Source organism: Ictidomys tridecemlineatus, chromosome 9 (assembly GCF_052094955.1).
Source record: "Ictidomys tridecemlineatus isolate mIctTri1 chromosome 9, mIctTri1.hap1, whole genome shotgun sequence".
NCBI lineage: Eukaryota > Metazoa > Chordata > Mammalia > Rodentia > Sciuridae > Ictidomys > Ictidomys tridecemlineatus.
This window is the reverse complement of record NC_135485.1, coordinates 148,226,376-148,246,764: the sequence shown is the minus strand read 5'-3', so window position 1 is coordinate 148,246,764 and position 20,389 is coordinate 148,226,376. Positions and strand designations below refer to the sequence as shown.

At 52.5% G+C, this 20,389-nt stretch overlaps 1 long non-coding RNA gene across 1 annotated transcript; it reads left to right on the top strand.

The window, feature by feature from the left end:
- The first annotated feature begins 2,464 nt into the window (after positions 1–2,464).
- Positions 2,465–13,597, top strand: LOC144366970 (uncharacterized). The gene is made up of 2 exons (XR_013426202.1): positions 2,465–2,982; positions 13,112–13,597. It is a non-coding gene; the product is annotated as an uncharacterized LOC144366970 (long non-coding RNA).
- The last annotated feature ends 6,792 nt before the right edge of the window (positions 13,598–20,389 follow it).

Sequence of the window (20,389 nt, the reverse complement as noted above, 5' to 3'; positions counted from 1 at the left end):
CAACTGGCCAACTACTGGCTGCCGGCCGGCTGTAGCCACAGGCTTTCCAACTCAAATCTGTATGGTGCTCTTCTAACCAGCAATTATAACCTGGTAGTTCTGACAAAGAGAAGTCAGCCCAGCAGATACAGCAGAAGATAAAGTTGGTCATGGCCTTATTTTGTGAGTCATGATTTGGCCAAGCTGAGAGGCAGCTACACCATTTCAAAGTTACCAGTGGTTTCTCAGTAGAAGACAGAATTTCTTTCTGATTTAAACCATATCACACTTCTAAGAACATAGCATCTGTAAGAAAAAAAGTGTAATTTCATGTGTGTGTAGGCGTAAACACTCCCAAATGTAACAGAACCATCTCAAGTCTCTCGGAACCCCAACATTGGTTTGCTTTAAATTTTTCATTTTCCCAGGTTTTCACATAAGAGACAGTTCATAGGACTATTTTCAAAAAGAATTTTATAACAAGGCAGAAAGTGTTCTAAATCCTACCCCCAAAAAGTGAGTTTTCAATCCATGTCTGTTAATACTTAGCTGTGTGACATGGTATGGTTGAAAAACCCCTCCAGCCTCTGCTCTTTCAGAAAAGACCACCCCCCACCCCCCCACCCCCCAGTCCTTTTGAGATGCACAACACAACCCTGGCTCTGCAGTTTCTCTCCAGTCTCTGTACCCAGCATGGGCACGATGTTCCTTTTGCTCTTATTCAGTGCCTTTTAAGGTAAAGGTTGGTGATACCTGCTAAGACTTGGAATCTGTCTATGTCCAGGAATGACATTCAAATTTAAAATCTGAAGCCCAAAGTTGGTGATTTGGTTGCATTTTCAGGTTAAAATATAAGTTTGTAAAATCAAAGCAAACAAGTAAAAAATATGAGATGGCTTTGTTCTTGGACTGGCAGAAAGAGAGAGGCAACAGGTCTCTGGTCAGCTTTGTGGACCACCGCTCTTTCCCCTCCTCCCACACAGTGGAGAGAGACGTGGCAGGCTGGGCTTCCTTCCCAGGCTGTAGGAAGCAAGTGGCTGGATACACCCTCCAGTAGCCCCCAGCTGGGGAGAAAAGGGGGCAGGGGTGTTCTCTGGAGAGCGTGGAACCCCAGCCTCAGCTGGCCCTGGGAGGAATTGCTTCCTCCCCGCCCTTGCCACGTCAGACTTCCTCGTACCCCACAGAGTCCAGAAACCTGACTCAGCTTCAAGTGGCGACGTGGCAGAAAGCCACCTGGCACAAATGGCTTGGGGTCAAAACCTGGGCAGCTGCAACCCGGAGAGACCCCAGCCCCCTGCCTAGCCGTGTGCATCTCTCACCCTGGAACAAGATCGGGACTTGGTCATGTTGCCATCCAGACTTCGTGAAGCTCAAAGATACAGTTGCCATTTCCACTAAGAACACCTCTAACGCGTTCTTCCTCCAAGAATGAGTAGTTAATAGGGGAAGAGAACGTCCAGCGATCACACTGGAGGACATGGCCACAGGACTCACCACGCAGCTTCCTCGTCCAAGGTACGGAGGGACAGGTGAAGTGCCCGCCCCCTGCCTCTGCTGGCCTCCAACCAGCCTGAAGACCACAGGCGGAGAGCGCCCCTCCCAGTCTGCACGAAGTCCAGCGAGTATAGGTCCCTCCTATCCCTCCCCAGTGTCTAGACCCGGCCAGAGGACCATCAGACTGAGCCGATCTCTCCCCATCATCTCTAACTTGCCTGAGGACCAAAGGATGCCCTGCCATCCTTTCTAACCTGCCGGGGGACCACGGGCAGTGGGGTCCCCCGGCCCCCAATCTGTCGGAGGGCCACCGGCTGAGCGGGTCCTTCCCCTGGCCCCCTATCTTACTGAGGGCCATAGGGATGAGCGGGTCATTCCTCTGGCCTCCAACCTGACTGAGGACCGGCAGGATGCGTCCCTCCCCAGTCCCCAACTTGAGGACCACGGGGCTGGCGGTTCCTATCCTGGCCTCCAATCTGCCTGAGGACCACCGAGCTAAGCGGGGGTCCCTCCCGCCGCCCGCGAGCCTGGGCCGAGGGCAGTACCTGAAGCTCGGCTTCTCGTGCGGGCGACCGCTGGCCGGCGCCTTTCCTGTTGGAGTCTCCACTCTGCGCCCGAGCCGCGCGGAGCTGGACTGCCACGTCAGACCCGCGGCTCAGCGTCGCTGGGCTGGACCAGCGCTCCCCAACGCGCACGCGCAGGGGCCGGGGGCGGGGCCAGGCGGCGGGCGGGGCCAGGCGGCGGGCGGGGCCAGGCGGCGGGCGGGGCCAGGCGGAGGGCGGGGCCAGGCGGAGGGCGGGGCCAGGCGGAGGGCGGGGCCAGGCGGAGGGCGGGGCCACCGAGAGCTGCAGCCGCAGTCGGGGCGAGGCCGCCCGGCGGTCAGGGCGGGGACCTGGGGAGGGGCGGGGCCGCCGAGAGCTGCGGGACCTGGGTCGGTGCAGCCTGGCCGTCGGGACGGGGACAGAGGGAGGGGGACAGAGGGACGGGGACAGAGGGAGGGGCGGGCCACCCAGAATCGCCGGGCGGCGGGATGGGTGGCGATGGGCGGGCGCCCCTCTGGCTCTTCTCGCGCTTCCCCGCTGTCGCGGGTTTCCCCCGCCGGCGTCCCACCCCTCTGCACGCCGGGCTTTGGTGGCGCGGAGCCCGGGGCAGGGCGGGCGCACAGGCCGGCCGAGCTCACCCGCAGGCGGCGCCGCGCGCTCTCCGCCTGGGGCGGCCCTGCCGGGCTTCCGCGTGGGGCCGCCCCCGGTGTGCGGAGACGGACGCGCGCTGCCCCGAGCCTCAGACGCGCGGAGTCTGTGCCCCCGGGAGACGCCTGCCCCCTCCGGCTGGCTGGAGGTCGGACCGCCGCGCTGTCAGCAGAAGGTCTTCAGCCCTTCGATTTAGCTGCCCTGTGCGCTCCTCAGCGTTGACAAAACCATCCGCACAGGGATTTGTTTTCAAAATGTGCTTTCTTCTGGGCTACCGAAAATCAAAGCTACTACACCTTCCTTGCTGCTGCGCCACTGGGTAAGACTCACAAGGGAACATTGCAGAGGTGTCAGAGGAATTGTGCAGGAATTTTAAGTCAGTTCAAGCTTCTGGCTCCTTTCCCCGCTCCATGAGATTTTAAACTCTGGTGACCAGTCTCATATGGCTTCAGCATTGATGAGGCTTGAAAATCCGTGCTAAAGCCTTTTTTGCTTCTCATATTCCTCATCAGATGGATTTATGAAGTCTGGCTTGTATGGCTTGTAAGAGTGCTGCTAGAGGTGGTCATGTCACAGTTCCACTCAGAGAGGAGGGCAGCTATGGCAGCAAGGGTCAGAAACATCGGGCCTCTTGATGGCTGGCCTGCTCACTGGCCCTGCACAGCTGTCTGGATTGTAAATTCATCCTCAGCCCTGGCTCAGAGGCCCACTGTCTGACACCAGGACTGGCCGCTGTGGTTTCCAGTGCCTACCTGGTGACGCTGGAAAAGACTTTAAGTCAACTCCATATTCAGTGAGCATTGAGTGTGAACTAATCATTCAGTAGGTTAACAGATGGCGGCTCCTTCAGAACATAAAATGAGCCACTCTTCTTAAAGCTAGTTGGAAGTCATGCCAGTGCTTCCTGCCCACATTCACCTGTTCGTCGGCACTTTGGTGCCCCTCCAATCTGCTGTTTCCACCATCTTCTAGGATTGTGTGACATCTGAGCTCTGGACTTACTGAGGTGCTGCCTGGCTGTATGGTTTCACCAGCAGCTGGAGTGCTCAACACAGTCCTCTTGTTCCTCTGAAATGGCCACTGGGCTTCAGTTTGCTTCCATTCTCCTGGCCCCAAGTGCTCACCTCTTTTATGACTGACCTTATTCCTGTGGTGGCCACTGCCTTCCACTGTGAGGGCCAGGTAATTTCTCAGCCTGCCACGGGCCACCAGCCCTATTGCCAAGCCTCTGACATTCCCTGTGCAACCACTCCATCACCTAGGTAACCACAGCCTGACTCGGGTGGTCAGGGAAGGCCGGGTCCTGGTCTCTGCCCTTCAGGGTCCTGCTCTGAGCTTTAAAGGGGAAGAAAGCAGAACAGCTGAGCACAAGAGTACATGGAAAGAGAGTGGTTTCCTGACAGCACTCACGATTCCTTCTCATGGGCCTCCGAGGTCAGAGCCCAGGTGCTCTGAGCGTTTATGCAGCTCAGTCTGCAGTTTCTGATTCCATAATTCCAAAAACGGTTCTGAAGAAGCTTTTTTTTTCATTATGTAAGGTCCTTGCTTGGCATCTGGAAGGCCGCCTTAAAGGACAGCCCCCCTTTTAAGAAAAATTTTGCTTTCCCACCCAAGGGCTTTTCTGAGAAAGGCTCACCTCTCCCTCATACCAACCCCACCCTTCACCACTGGCATAAGGACTGGCCTGGCTCTAATGCCTGAGCCTGCCCCACGAAAGTCCCAAACCCAAGCCTGTTTTGCCTCTCTCCATCTATGGAGAGATGGCCTTTATTTGTCAGCTCTGTGTCTCTGCCTGGTCTCTGCTTTCATTTCTTGCTCACCTGTCTCCCAGTTCCTCACTTTCCTTACATTGGTACCGAAACCCAGGATTGGGTTCCCCAATGTGCCTGCTCCCCTCTTTCAGGGTCACTAAGCATCCCTAGGCCCCAGTTTGAATTCCATCATGGGACCAGGTCCTCCATTCTGCTAAATGACCTCTCTGCACCCACCACTGGACATTGCACATAAGACACCTGTCTCCAGTTAACCTAAAGGATTCTTGAAATGTTCGGCACTCCCAGAGTTACTGTGTGGTCTGGGGCACCCCCAGCCACAGTTTCACAGCTACAGCTGATCCCTACTGTCAACCGAGTCTATAGGTCATCTTTATTTGGGTCCTGGGTTTTGAGCTCTCTCTCACCCTGGACCTAAACCCCCCCAAAACTTATGCACTTGTGCAATCAGATGTGGCCTCAATATCTTTTGGATAATGACTCTAAATGGCGGCTTATGGCACTCTAGATCCCAATATTATCAGGGATCTTTTCAACTATTGTGAGCATTCAGGAAAATGGAAAGAGATATCATACATTCAGGCCTTCTCCTTTCTATGTTCTAAGCCCTCTCTCTGCAACTCTTGTTCTCCCGCACAAGTCCTCTTAGCTCTCACTACCCTACGCCTGCTTCCAAAGGGACAGAAAATCCTACCCAGGACACCTCCTCCTTCAACCTAGCAGATGAGCCCCCACCATGGCACAACCCTCTTTCTGATGAAGTCCCCTCGGCCCCTCCATCCTTCTCTTGGCACACACTCATGGGCTGCCACTGCCCAACCCGCATCTCTGCCCTCTATGCGAGGTGGCTGGGGTGGATGCTGTCATCCGGGCTCCTGTGCCTTTCTCTTTGTCAGATCTTTCACAGGTAGAAAAGTGGCCTGGACCCTATACTTCACGCCCCACCACATATTCCAAAGAGCTTCAGTGTCTGACCCAATCATATGATTTCCATGGTGTCCCGGTGACCTTGTCTCACACCCTCCTGCCTGAGGAGCGCAGGCGAGTTTGGGAGCCAGCTAGAAATGATGCTGATGAGGTTCATCAGACCTCCCCTGCCCATCCGATGGGCATGAAGTGGCCCCTGATCGGGCCCCATCTGGGATGATGATTCGCCTGGAGGAGTAACTAGTAGAAACCAACTCATTCCTTGCCTCATGGCAGGACTTGAAAGGCAGCCCATAAGGCTATGAATTATGAAGTTACCGGAAGTCCTCCAAGTTAAGAATGAAAACTAGCATTTTTAGACCCCTGACCAAGGCTTTATGACAGTGCACTATCTGCCTTTGACACTCCAGATGGAGACCACCACTAACAACCTGCCTCTTCCCCAGAGTTTCCCCAATATTAAGGCCAAACTAAGGTGCCTCGAGAGGGGACCCCTAACTCCCCAAGCTGGGGTTCTGGGTGTGGCCTTTAAGGTGTGTGACGGGAGAGACGAGAAGGCCTGGAAGCAGAAATATCAGGTGCTCGCTCAAGCCGTCCGTCCAGCCTCAGCCTCTGTCCCTGGTTCCACTGGCCCTTGGAAGGGTCCCTTGGGACTGCCTGGACCCTGTTTTAAATGTGGTCAGATGGGTCCCTGGGCTCGCACATGTCCTAAGCCTCACAAGCTTCTGGGCCCTTATCCTAAGAACCATCGGGGGGACACTGGGTCATTGATTGTCCCGACCATCAATGACCCAGTGTCCCCCGCTGGTTCTTAGGATAAGGGCCCAGGCCCAGCTTGTGAGGCTTAGGACTGCTGCAGAGACAAGGTCCCCATCACCGGACACTGCCGTCCCTCCCTGGGAACCCAGGGTAGCTGTGCGTGTGTCAGGCGGCCTGTCCTTCCTCCTGGACACCAGGCTACGCCTTCAGCCCTCCGGGGTTCTGGGGCCTACTGCCAACCCTTACAGACACGGCCTTGTTTGGCCTGGGGCTCTCTAGTTCTCACCCTCTCCTTTTTGGTCATTCCACAGTGCCCTGTTCCCCTTATGGGAAGGGACATCCTCACAAAGTTGGGGACTCTGCTTTCCTCCTTCCCTCATATTCACTTCCATCCAGTGGGAGAACATGATGGAGTCACTGGCATCAGTGAAGACAAGTGGCCCAGGACTAGTCACACACGCCTGGGGTAAGAAGCGGCTAGTGTCCACTCGCCATCCTGGTCCTCACCCTGACCTGAGGACCATCCCCTATTCCGCCTGCCAGTGCCCTTCCCCTTGCCTCCTTCTGAGGTGGACCCCGCTGTCTGGGATGCTTCACACCAGGAGCCCATTCAAGACCCCCTCCTTTTCTGCCGTCACAACGCCCACTCTCCCTCCTTGCTGCTGCGTCCCTCTCCTTCGCAGAGCGGCCTGCAGGCTCCGGACACTAGCCGCTTCTTACCCCAGGCGTGTGTGACTAGTCCTGGGCCAGTGACTCCATCATGTTCTCCCATCAGCTTTGCTCTCCCCTCCGGGGATCGGAGCTGCTTTGGGACCCTGGCCCCAGGGCCCAGGACAGTGACCACACACCTTCCTCCATTCACGCAGCGCCCTTCTTCATCCCCACCCAGGCCTCATCTGGGGAAGTGGCTTTGGCAGTGACAAGGGTCCTCGCTAGAACTTCCATCTTGGCCCAGCTCCAGGATTCGCGCCCATTCCTTTACCTTGGCGAGTTCACTCTCGGGTCTTGGTTCTCAGCTCCTGAGCAGAGCTCATGGAAGCCCTGGTCCAGCAACCAAGACTCTCTATGGGCAGAGACCAGGACTAGGGAAGTAGTGGGCGACTCCCTTCTCTCCGTCCCAGACTCCAACTCACCACGGGGAACCCCCAAATCCCCTCTGACCCTCCTCTCGGCTGCCTCCTGGCCCACCTCCTTGCCCACTTAGCCCGGCTCCGTTTGGCTCCTGATCTAAAGGCCCATGGACCAAGTCAACCTTCCCATCTCATGAATGGGAGGAAGTCCCTATGGCAGGCTTTCTCCTTTCCCACTCCAAGCCTTCCCTTGGCTCCTCTCGCTCCCCGACCCAGCTTCTACCTGCCACTAGAGCTCTGGATTCCTCCAGAGACCCTACTCCTAGGCAAACAAGGGACCCAGAGCTCTCCTGCATTGTGAAGCCCTGGGCAGCCATCTCCCTGGCCACGGCCACACTGAAGCTGACATTGAAATAGGAAGGACAGACTCAGCGTGGTGGCAGGCCTAAGGGGGAAAAGGTGTCAATTTAACTTTTCCCTTTGCTGCAACACGGAAGGATGACTTCAAAACCCTCTCTGTCTCCCTGATCTCACCCGGCATTTCACCTTTACCCAGCTGGAGAGCAGGGATTTGCTCTAGGAGTCCTCGGACACAGGCTGGGGCCAACCTTTGCCCCTGAGGCTTATCTATTGAGGGGTCTTGACCCTACTGTTCAGGGAAGGGCCCCTTGCCCACCAACGTTGGCCGCAGCCTCTCTACTCATTAATGAGTCGAAAGAAACAGACCTGTGGTGCCCCACTCGCCATCCTGGTTCCCCATCACCTAGAGTCTCCTCACCTACCAGGGCTGACGTTCCTTACCCCCAGTCGCCTTTTATCTCCAGGTTTCCCTGTGCAAGTTCCCAGTCTCTCTCCCCACAGGTGCTCACCTTTGAATCCTGCTACTCTCCTCCCCACTCCTCAGGACTCTCCCACCTCTCCCCTCACCCATTCATGCACTGGAACTCTGGAGGAGCTTCTCCCACACCCCTCCCACACACAGGGAGGCCCTGGCTCCAGGCCATACACACAGGGCCCACAGGAGGAAGTCCGACAGGCAGGGTAGGCTGCAGTCTGACCTGGTTTGTGGAAGAGCTTCCTCCCCAATAACACATCCACTCAGCAGCTGAACTGGTCGCCCTCACCAGAGCCTTCACTTTGGCAAAGGGAGCCTCCCTCCATGTCCACACTGACTCTAAATACCCCGTCCACATGCTTCTCTCCCACTCTGCTATCTGGAAGGAGAGCGGATTCCTTACCACCAAGGGAACTTCAATTACTAATGCCCCCTTTATCTCTGATCTCCTTTAGGCCTCAGAGCTTCCCACTCCATTGTATCTGAAGGATGGCAGCTAAGAACCCCCTTCTCCAGTGGGCACTTCCTTTCCTGACCTCTCTCCTGGCCACAGGCCTTTTGCTCATGCTTGCCTCCTGCGTGATTAGATTTATTCAAGATGAGATGCCAAGGATCTCTAACCAAACCGTGAACCAGCTTCTGTCACAGGACTTCCAACCCCTCACCAAACTTGGGCCATCCAGAGTCAGCATCGCCCAGCACCTCCTGACCCTCATCATTGCCTCAATGACACCCCACACCCCTCACAAGGGTCCAGAGGCTGCCCCTTCCCAGCAGGAAGAAGTAATAGAAGATTGATCTATGCCCCTGTCCCTTAAGGGACCCAATAACAAACAAAAAGTGGGTGAGGGGAGGATGTAAGGTCCTTGCTTAGCTTCTGGAAGGCCATCTTAAGTGACAGCCACCATTTTTTTAAAGGTCTTATTTTTTTAAAGTATTTATCTTTTAGTTGGACAAAATACTTTTATTTATTTTTATATGGTGCCGAGGATCGAACCCAGGGCCTCGCATGTGCTAGGCACACACTCTACCACTGAGCCACAACCCAGCCCAGTAAAAGGTTTTTTTTTTTTTATCTAGTTTTTCCTTTTTTTTAAATTGATTTAATTTTTTTAAAATACAGAACAACAGTGGAATGCATTACAATCCTTATCACACATATAAAGCACAGTCTTTCGTATCGCTGTATATAAAATACGTTCACACCAATTTATGCCATTATACATGTACTTTTTTGCATTACAATTCTTAATATACATATATACCACAATTTTTCATATCTCAGTTTGTATATAAGGTATGTTGACACCCAATTCAAGTCTTCATACATGTACTTTGTATAATAATGACCATCACATTCCACCATCCTTGCTAATCTCCTTCCCCCTCCCTTTCCCTCCCACCCCTCTTCTCTATCTAGAATTAATTTAATCTTCCCATGCTCTCCCTCCCTACCCCACTATGAGTCACCCTCCCTTATATCAGAGAAAACATTCAGAATTTGTTTTTGGGGGATCGGCTGACTTCACTTAGCATTATCTTCTTCAACGCCATTCATTTACCTGCAAATGCCATGATTTTGTTCTTTTCTTAATGCTGAGTAATATTCCATTATGTATAAAACAGCCACCATTTTAAGAGAATTTTTGCTTTCCCACCCTGGGCGGGCGTTCTGAGAAAGGTTCACCACTCCCTCATACCAACCCCACCCTTCACCACCACATAGGACCAGCCTGGCTCTAATCCCTGAGCCTGCCCCATAAAGCCCTGAACCCCGAGTCTGTGTGCCTCTCTCCACTCTAGAGAGATGCCTTATTTGTCAGAGCTGTGCGTTTCTGCCTGGCCTCCATCTTTCACTTCTCGCTCGCCCGTCTCCAGTGACTGGCTTTCCTTTCCCATTATTAAATGACAAAACATGGGCTATTCTAAATGAGCAGCACAGCAAACACAGCCAGGTTAAATGGGCTGATGGAAAGCGGGGCCCAGTGAAGCCAGAGTTAGACAGTCAACCTAGACCTGTAAATCCAGTCGGGTCCACCAGGAGGCGAAGTTGAGTGAGTCTGGGAAACTGGAGAGGGGCTGAAGGATAACCTGCTGCTAAGGTCACCTGCCCAGGGACTGTCCCTCCTACAGGGAGCTGTTAAGTGCACCCCGTTCCTGCCCAGATCATACCACCTTGGCCCCTCCAGCCTAGAAGAGAACAAAGGAACCCAAGACCTATAAAGAAGGCAGGACCGCTCACTTCTTGGGATACCAGGATACCAGCTATGACCCCCTTCTCCCTCCCGGGAGAAGTCATTACCCCCCTCTCCCGGTTTTTAAAAAATATTTTTTTAAGTTGTAGATGGACACAATACCTTGATTTTATTTCTCGTTTTATGTGGTGCTGAGGATGGAACCCAGCGCCTCACCTATGCCAGGCAAGCGCTAACCACTGAGCCCCAGCCCCAGGCCTATGTTACCCCTTTTTAATAAACCCTGCTTTACATGCTTCCTCGGTGTGCTTCTCTAGGGCTGTCCTTCAACATGTATCACAAGTGGGCCAAGTGGAGCAGGAACTAGTGACAGTGAAGACAGTCCGCTTTCCACCAAGTCTCTAGAGTTCACCTTGTCCAGCGTCTTGAATCTCCTGCCCTGAGCTACTACCCACTTCAGCTCCAGCCCCTGTGTGATGTCACCCAGTGTACCTCGTGGTATATATGACATCACACTGCCCTGTCCTTGACTCAGGTCTGGACCCCAACTATCTGGGTAGGTCTTATTTATTCAACAAGTGTTTGTTTAGCTGCTACCCTAAGTTGGGTAATGAACTAAGCATTATGGATAGTATTAGATGGTATTTGTTAAGCACCTACTATGAGTTGGGTACTGCAGTAAGCACTGTGGATAGTGTCAGGCGGTGCTTGTTAGGTACCTACTATGAGTTGGGTACTGCAGTAAGCACTGTGGATAGTGTCAGATGGTGCTTGTTAGGTACCTACTATGAGTTGGGTACTGGAGTAAGCACTGTGGACACAGAGTTGGGTGAGACACTGCCCTGGCTGTTTAAAGTATATGGAATTGGGCTGGGGATGTGGCTCAAGTGGTAGCGTGCTCGCCTGGCATGCATGTGGCCCGGGTTCGATCCTCAGCACCACATACAAAACAAAGATGTTGTGTCTACGGAAAACTAGAAAAATAAATAAATATTAAAACTCTCTCTCTCTCTCTCTCTCTCTCTCTCTCTCTCTCTCTCTCTCTCTCTCTCATAGTTCAGGACATCTGTTATTTAAAAAGTAAATAAATTTAAAAAATTAAAAAAAAATAAAGTATATGGAATAGCCCAGGGATTGGCAAATCATAGTCTGTAGGAAAACTCTGGACCACACACCTGCTTACCTTTTTAAATGGTTAAAAAAAAAACACAAAAAGAAAAAGGATATTTTGAGACATACAAAATTCAAATCCCCAATGTCCATCAATAAAACTTTCTTGGAACATGGGCATTTTCATTATTCTGATCTCTGTTTGCTTTTGCACTCTAATGGCAGAGCTGAGATCTTGAGGCCTGCAAAGCTCAAAATACAGGTCGCCTGGCCTTTTGCATAAAAAGCATGTCAGCTCCTGGTCTCAGAGAACCTGCACTCACAACCAGTGGCTTGTTCTCTGGGGAGACACAGGCTGCCATGGGAACAGGTCAGAAGGGACATGGCCCATTCCCCAGTTGAGATGGCACCCGCCCAGCCCTGAGGACAGGAGTAAGTAAAGCCAGTCCAGGAGAGAAGCTGGGGCCTTCAGAGGCCCTGGGGGTCAGGTCCTCTTGCGTGTGGGAAATGTGCTGTGGCCTGAGCCCAGGCAGGCCCCTTGAAGGCACTGGAGAGGCATGAGAGGTCAACACAGGATCGACACAATGGAGCTTCTCCAGAAAGACCAGGATTGGTGAAAAGAGGGGGCAGGAAGGGGGGACGGTGGATGGCAACAATCCAGGTGAGAGCACGTGATGGCCTAAGCAGAGACAGTGACATAGAGGACTACAGGTGACCAATGGAACAGGAGGCAGGGGACAAGAGGTAGAATGCCGTCAGCTGCTTTGATGATGGCTTTAGGCCTGAGCCTAAGCAACTCTGTTTTAAAAACTCCAGTTTGAAACCTGCAGTCTCAGCAGGCACACCCACAGAGCCCTCCAGTGTGGCCTCAGACATAAACAAGTCACTTCCCCACCCTGAGAAAGTGAAGCTCTGATAAGAGGGAAAGGAGAAGATGGGGGGAGACACCAGACCAGATGTTTCTGACCCCAGGGTAAATTATGTCACTGAGAAATCCAGTGGTAGCTGATGAGGATTGAAAGGGGGTCAAGAGCCCCAAAGTGTAATATAAGAAATAGAGCCGGGTGAGGATGTGGGGAAAAGGCACGCTCACACACTGCTGCTGGGACTGCAAACTGGTGCAGCCAATATGGAGAGCAGTATGGAGATTCCTTGGAAAACTGGGAATGGAACCACTTTTGACCCAGCTATCCCTCTCCTTAATCTATACCCAAAGGACTTAAAAACAGCACACTACAGGACACAGCCACATCAGTGTTTGTAGCAGCACAATTCTCAATAGCTAAACTGTGGGACCAACCTAGATGCCCTTCAGTAGATGAATGGATGAAGAAAATGTGTTATAGATACACAGTGGAATGTTATTCAGCAATAAAAGAGTAAAATCATGGCATTTGCAGGTAAGTTGATGGACCTGTAGAATATAATGCTAAGTGAACTTAGCCAATCCCCCAAATCCAAATGCTGATTTTTTTCTCTGATACGAGGAGGCTGATTCATAGTGGGGTAGGGAGAGGGAGCATGGGAGGAATAGACGAACTCCAGAGAGGGCAGAGGGGTGGGAGGGGAAGGGAGGGGGCGGGGGCTAACAAGGACAGTGGAATGTGATGGACATCATTATCCAAAGTCATGTATGAAGACACGAATTGGTGTGAACAGACTTTATATGCAAGCAGATATGAAAAATTGTGCTGTATATGTATAATAAGAATTGTAATGATTTCACTGTCATTTATTTTTAAAAAATCACTTTAAAAAACTAAAAATAAATAAATTATAGAGCAAATGAAGAGGGATTCAGCCAGCCGAAACAAGGATGCACTCGTGCTGGAGAGCCTGATGAGGACCTGACACCCCATCACTTGTCATCCTCTGCCTGATCCACTGCGTGACGCTCACTGCCCTCAGACTCCACCATCGCGTCAGGACCCTGATGAGAGATGCGACTTCTCCCTACGACCCTCTTCTCAACCGGTCGTCCACTGCACACCAGGAGAAGCCTGCCTGGGTTCCGGACCTGGTCACCACGTCCGAGTGAGTGCGCATCTGCTGGACTTTTGAACTTAGCATGCAGGGGAATGTCTGTCAGTAGCCTCTCATGATCAAGTGTGTTTGCAGTGCTTAGAATTAATCTAGAATTGTTTGCTGTGAATTGATTATGTCTATGGCAGTGCCTAGCATTAAGGATTGTTGTTTTCTTGATTAAGAACCTAGAGTGAAATTGTATTGAGTGATTTAAGTGAATAAAGCATTGGCAAAGGCAGAAGCACACAGACATTCTTTATTTTTCCCCCTCAACTGCATACGCCACAACTTTGCCCCCTGGCGACAACTGCTCTCAGGCTTCTGACCTGGCAGTTGGTGACTAATGGTGCTACTGAGGGATTGGGGACCAGGAACGAGAGCGGGAACTGAAGTGCGGGTGTGGCTTCAATGATGTTCCGTGGGATATCTAAGTGGAGATGTCCAGTCACCTGTTGGTGTGTGTGTCTGGAGGTAGGGAGGCATCCGCTGGTGAATACTTACAAGTCAGTCTACAGAAGAACATAGGGTTCTGAATTTGCTCCCGACTGAAACCCTCAGGGTCACTCCAGGGTAACTGGGCCAATTGGGCTGCACGAAATAACCACACAAGAGACAAAAGTACCTTTTTCTTTGGGTCCTGTGACGGCTCCTCTGACCTTAAGAGTCCACAGGGAGAGAGAGAGAGAGAGAGAGAGAGAGAGAGCACATGCTGACCCCCTTTTATTGAGGAGAAGCCATTCAAATGAGGTAAGGGGTCAGGTTTCAAGGGGCTGAGTCTAGCTTCATGAGGTCTGCTATCAGCAGGCTGACTGACACCTAGGTAGGCCACACCCAAGGGCAGAGTAAGAAAGGGGACACATAGAAGGCATTTCCATGGAACATTCCATCCCAAACAGGGCAAGGGGATAAGATCACCAAGGAACGGGTGAGCGTGGCTTGACCCATGGGGATATAGGAAGGCACGCCCATGCACGAAGACACAGCCGCTCGCTCGCACTCTAGAAGACTGTTCAGGTCACAGCATGACCACTGGATGCCGCACTGGTCAGCGGGGGAGTCGGCCTCCCACAGGTGAACACTTACAAGTCAGTCTACAGAAGAACACAGGGTTTTGAATTCAGGCCAAATCATACTTCTGCTCCTGCCACTTGCCAGCTGCGTGCTCCTTTTCTAAATCTCAGGCTCCTCATCTATAAAATAATAGTAACACTAACTCCAAGGTCCTGGTGGGGATTAAACTAGATAACACAAGATTCTTGGCACAATGTTTGGCGCACAATAATGTTATTAGGGCACTGTGTTTGTCAGCTCTGCACAGCTGTGACCAAAAGTCCTGATGAGCAATCAGAGGAGGAAAAGCATATTTGTCTCATGGTTGCAGAGGCTCAGTCCACACTCAGCCAGCTCCATTGCTCTGGCCAAGATGAGGCAGAACACCATGGCAGAGTGTGTGATGGAGAAGAGCAGCTCAGGACATGGCAGCCAGAAGCAGAGAAAGCTCTGCTCACAAGGGACAAAATACACACCTCCAAGGCACACCCCCAGAATGACCTGTTTCCTCCAGCCGCGTCCTCCCTGCGGACAGTTACCTCCCAGTTAGCCCATCTCAGTGCATTACTCCGTGGATGAGGCAAGGCTCCCATGATCCAATCACTTCCCCTGTGGACCTTCTTGCATTGCCTCACACATGAGCTTTTGGGGGACACCAAGTATCCAAACTATAGCAGGCACTGTCACCATTATTAACAGCACACATGTGACAATGGAGGTTTACAAAGCCTGGGAGCAGAGTTCACAGTCCCCCGGGTCTGGGGAGAGCTGAGCTCTGACCTGGCAGCTGCCATCCTCCCCCTGTGCCTTTTCCATGACACCGTTTTCTCCACATTTCCTGTACCTTGAAGTCGATTTTAAGTAGCAGAATAAGCATGTGTGTGTGCGTGTGTGCACACATGTATGTTAAAATGCACCTGTACATGCAGGCCCAGGACGCTCCAGCCAGAGGAGGAGGAGGCCAGAGGAGAGAGGAGGGAAGCTCCCTAGTTACGGCTCTTTCGCCCCAACAGGCAAAGGAAAGGAAGACCAGAAGTGGAAGGCAGAAGAGGAGGAAGGCCGGAGGGACGTCTCCCCTGTGCCTCCTGAAGCCAGCACCACACGGTCCCCGACGGCCTGCAGGGTTGGCGTGGTCTCTTCTGCTGGGCTCTGATGCGTTTCTGTGGCTGGGGTCACTGCTTCCAGGGATTGGAGGGAAGGTGCCACCTGCTGTCGTCACAGGGCTTATCTGTAAAAGCAGAGCCTCTGTCTCTGGATTTCAGCGTGTGCCCTCCTGCTCTACGTCTGGCTCCAGCCTCTCAGGGGGTGAGGAAGAGGGAGCCACACTGTGTGCTCAGAGACATGGCCGCTGTCTGCCGCAGCAGAGGGGAGGCAGAGGCTGAGCCCCACCACAGTCTCAAGCCATTTGTTACCCCACCAACCGATCACACAGTTCGCAGTGAAGCTGGGCGTTTGAAACAGCAAAGCGAATGGAAAAAAACTGAGTTAGAGATCTCCCTGCTCTTTCTTAAACCTTTTGCAGAGTAAGTCTTGATAATTCTCCTTCTCAATATAAGGACCCTAACTTTTGTAATGTTCTCTCCACCATCACTGATTTCCAGGTGATTTTCACATCTCTTTTCTTCCTCTCTAAATCCTGCCTTGCCTCCATGACTTACTTCTTACCTTCCTCTATTAGCCTTAAAGAGTATCCCTTCATGCCGTGGTGGTGTGAAATGTCACCACATCAGACTTGCTGCAGGTCCCAGCGCCCGGAGGGAGCATGGAAGGGCGCTTCTCCTGCCTCTCCTGTTGCTGTTCCACTCACAGCTGGGTGGACAGGCTGAAGTCCACACCAACATGTAAAGGTGGCATGGTCTTCTACTGCTGGGAAGATGTCCTCTTGGAATCACCGGCTATAAAGCAGGACATTTTGCTTCCCCTCACACTCACGTGTCATCTCTAGACTGTGTTCAGGCCGTTGATGGAGCTCCAGACCTGCTGGAACTCTCACCAGCGTTCTGACCTTGGAGCCCAGAGAGAAGAGGGTGCCCCTCGCGGCAAAGCTTTTCTTTGACAAAATCCTTGCAGATTACTTTTTACTAGAACGATGGAGCAGTAATGAAGCTAGTCATTAGGAATTCATCTGCAGTGTCAGGCACAGTCCCTCGACTGGAGGCACCCTATAACACATGTCCTGTGTCTTCCCTGCGGCTTCCTGGAGCACCCTGGGGCTCCCCTGTTCCTGCAGCAGCTGTGAGGCCCACGGATGGCAGTGGCTGACCCAACAGCAGGGAGCCCATCAGTCTTCCCTGCACACTGACACCATGTGAGTTCAGGGAGTGACAGGCAGGGCGAGGACAGTGCTGCTGAAGGATCTTACCTGTCCTGAAATGAATTGTAAATGATCAGCTCTGTTAAAATGAAAAACTGGGAATTTGGCTCTAGGGAAAAAAAGAAACTCTCAAAAACAAAATCCCTGCAAGAAGGTAAAGAAAGAAAGAAAGAAAGAAAGAAAGAAAGAAAGAAAGAAAGAAAGTCAAATCCCCAAAAAAGCTAACACTGCATAATATTAAGGACTATAAGATCCAGCTATATAAGACCATTTTTGAAATTAGCTTCTAAAGGGCAGGATGAATTCTTGGATATTGGACACATGTGTTATAAGTCATAACTTTTTGCCAGTTTATATGTTGGAATTTCACAAAACTTGGTGCTTCCTGCTAGTATTCAACTTCCTGTCCTGTGTACTTAAGACATCAAGAGCACTGCTGTGCTGCAACCCTGGAGTTCTGTGCTGCGGAGGGGTAGGCCATCTCCAGCTGTGGAGAGGAGAAACTAATCACCAATAAAAACAGATTCAAAATGATATTACCAAAGAGGAAATCAAGTTTTTGTTTATCCTAATGAGAAGAGAGGGGTTCTCAGAGAAAATGGATCTGGGGATGATCTGAAAGATGAGTTGATGTTCTCTGCTGGCAGAACAGGAAAAGGCTTTCCCAGAAGAGATGGTGCCTGGCCACGGGCCTGGAACTGTGACACACCCCGGGGACATGCTGGAGTGGTGGCCCGGACAGCAGAAGCAGGGACAGCAGGGGTCACGTGAGGAAGGTCCTCATCCAGCACCAGGTACTGGACAGCGTTTTACGCTCTGCTCAAGTGTTAGTGGCTCATCCTGGAGTGGGCGGTGAAGGGGCTCAAAGCAGAACGACACTTATAACAGTTGCTGGCTTTGTACTTTTGTCATTGGCAGCCATGTGGCAATGGAACGGAAGGTTAGAGGGCGAGGAGGAAAGAGCTGGAGAAGCAGAGCGACTGTGCTTTGTGATGCTGCCACAACACACCCAGGCTGGCTCCTTAAAAAGAAAAGAGGTCTATTTAGCTCACAGTGGTCGAGGCCCAAGGCCAAGGTCAGGGAGCCCCATTGTGTGGGACAGGGAGCTCAGAAAACACACCAAGTCCCAGTTTTGTCCAAATTGAAGAGTCTTTATTTGGCCAGCTTGCTGGTGACAGCTCCCTCTAGGACCCATGATGGTCTCTGCAGAACAGCCCGGGGCCTGAGCATTTTATGATATTTAAAGGCAAAAACCACATCCACCATGCCGTAGCCGGCAGCTACAGAAGCTGGACTGGGCAGTTAGCGAGACAATGCAATGGGTACCGTGGTATTTCCCGGGACTTTCCAGGTTGGCAGAGCAGCAAGAAAGCAGAAGGGAAGTGGGTCAAAATGACCCTAGCTGAGTACAAGTTAGAGAATGTTACCAACCTCGACACAATCAATCTCAGACAAGGTACACTGCCCGAGAGAAATGGAAACCAAAGAGAACAGTTTTACATCGTATAAGAATTGCTATTTTGGGGCTGGGGTTGTGGCTCAGTGGTAGAGCCCTTGCCTCACACTTGCGAGACCCTGGGTTCAATCCTCAGCACCACATAAAAATAAGTAAGTGAGAAAAAAGGTATTGGGGCTGGGGGTGTGGCTCAAGTGGCAGTGCTCTGCCCTGGCAAGCTCGAGGCACTGGGTTTGATCCTCGCACCACATGAAAGTAAAGATATTGTGTCCACCTAAAACAAAAAAAAAAATTAAAAAAAAGGAAAAAAAGGTATTGTGTCCAACTTCCACTAAAAAATAAAAAATTTAAAAATTGCCATTTGTGTAGCCAAGTGAGCTGTGCTAGGTGACTACTAGTGGGCCCAGGCAGGGCTTCCCACGGGAGAAGCATTTCTTACATGATATGGAGTCTCGGGTAAAAGGGAGTCTGTTGGGCATTGCCTGTGTAGCCTGGCCCATAACACCCCTGAGTCTGGCTCCTGGGGAGGATCCCACGTCCACAAGAGAGCCTGTGACACCAGAGTCAGGGGCCAGGCACTGAGAACTCGCGGGGTCCTGGGACCGCTGCACTAATCCCTCCTGAGGGTGACCCCCTGAGGACCTCCTCCCAGCAGGGCTCTTTTCTCTGGTTTTGTTTCTGCAGGACTGGGGTTCAGCCGAGGCCTGGGGCACCTGTTTTAACCTCACTCCAGACAGGGTCTAAGTTGCCTGGGCTGATCTTGAACTTGTGATCCTCCTGCCTCAGCCTCTGGAGAGAGGGGATCCCAGGCCTGCAGCACTGTGCCTGGCTTAGGCCGCAGACCGTAAAGGTTCTGCCACCTCTCGACACGGCCTCGCTGAGGACTCTGCTTCCACGCGGAGTCATCAAAACCCCGTGGTACAGGGAAGAGCGGGAGCCAGGCAGGGTGGGTGGGGAAGTGTGCAGGAAGCCAGGGGACCGGTCCTCAGGCCCTGCGGCCACGAAGCTCCAAGTGAGGGACAGACACCAAGAAAGGGAAGAGGACAGGGCTGGGGCTTCCGAGACAGCGTGCATTCCACTTCCTCGGTAGCCTTCCAGGTGTACGGAATGCGCCGAGAGGAATGGAGTGCAAGAAAGAGGAGGAGGCCCCACCAGGGGGCCCTCCTGCGCCCTCTGCTGAAGAAGATGGAGCAGCCAGCTGCAGCGTGGGCCACAGCGGAGCCCGGTGCAGGCAGAGATTGTGGGCCTGGCAGGCCGCGAAGAGAGAGACGGTCAGCCAGAAGAGGGCAGGTCAGCTCAGCAAGTGCCCCGGAGGACGCCAGACGTTTCCAAACAATGTTCAGCACGGAGGCTGGAGAAAGACCTTCTGTTTTATGGCTGAGATCTGACTAAGAAGGCGTTTGCAGAAAATCCCCCAGACACACTGCAGGGTGAAGTACCTGCCGCGGGTGACTTCTCTCAGGGTCCACAGGCTCCAGAGGGAGGACTGGGGAGCCACTCCTCTGTCTTCGGGGTGGGAGGACCCACGGGCGATGGGAATGCCCGGGTAGGACCCCCCATTCCTCTGACAAAGCCTCAAGCGAGGGGATATGGCTGGATTGGAACTGGCCGGGAGGGCGGAGATGAGTCAGGACACAGGGGGGTGGACCTGGACTGTGAACTCCTCAGCCCAGGCCCCAAGACGCCCTCGGAGATCTCTAGAAGACGCCTGAGCCCAGTCAGGAATGGGAAATACAGAACTCAGGTGTGTTTCTAGGCTCCGCCTGGTCTCTGAGCCAGGAGCCACAGTGCTTGGGTTACAGTTCCTTTGGTCCCGATAGCTGGCCCTGGCAGCCTGGGGCTCAGCAGGACATCTCTCCACCCACTCATCACGACAGTCCAAATGCCCCAGGAGGCAGAATCCCAGTGATGAGACTGCACCATGACGGGCAGCTCCTCCAGCCACGTGCCACCTGCCCACAGTCACCGTCCAGGGAGTCCATGAAACTGTATTTAGTCCCTCAAGTCGATTAATCCACTAATTAGGGCACAGCTCTTGTAATCCGATCATTTCTCCTCTGAAATTTCTGTATTAACACCAGTGCTCTGGGGGACACCTCATGTCCACACCACTGTCTAACTACAGGGTCAGCAAACTTTAGCCTCTGGGCCGAATCCAGCTGCTGCCTGTTTTAGAGATGGAGTTTTATGAAGTCTAGTTACACCCACCATTT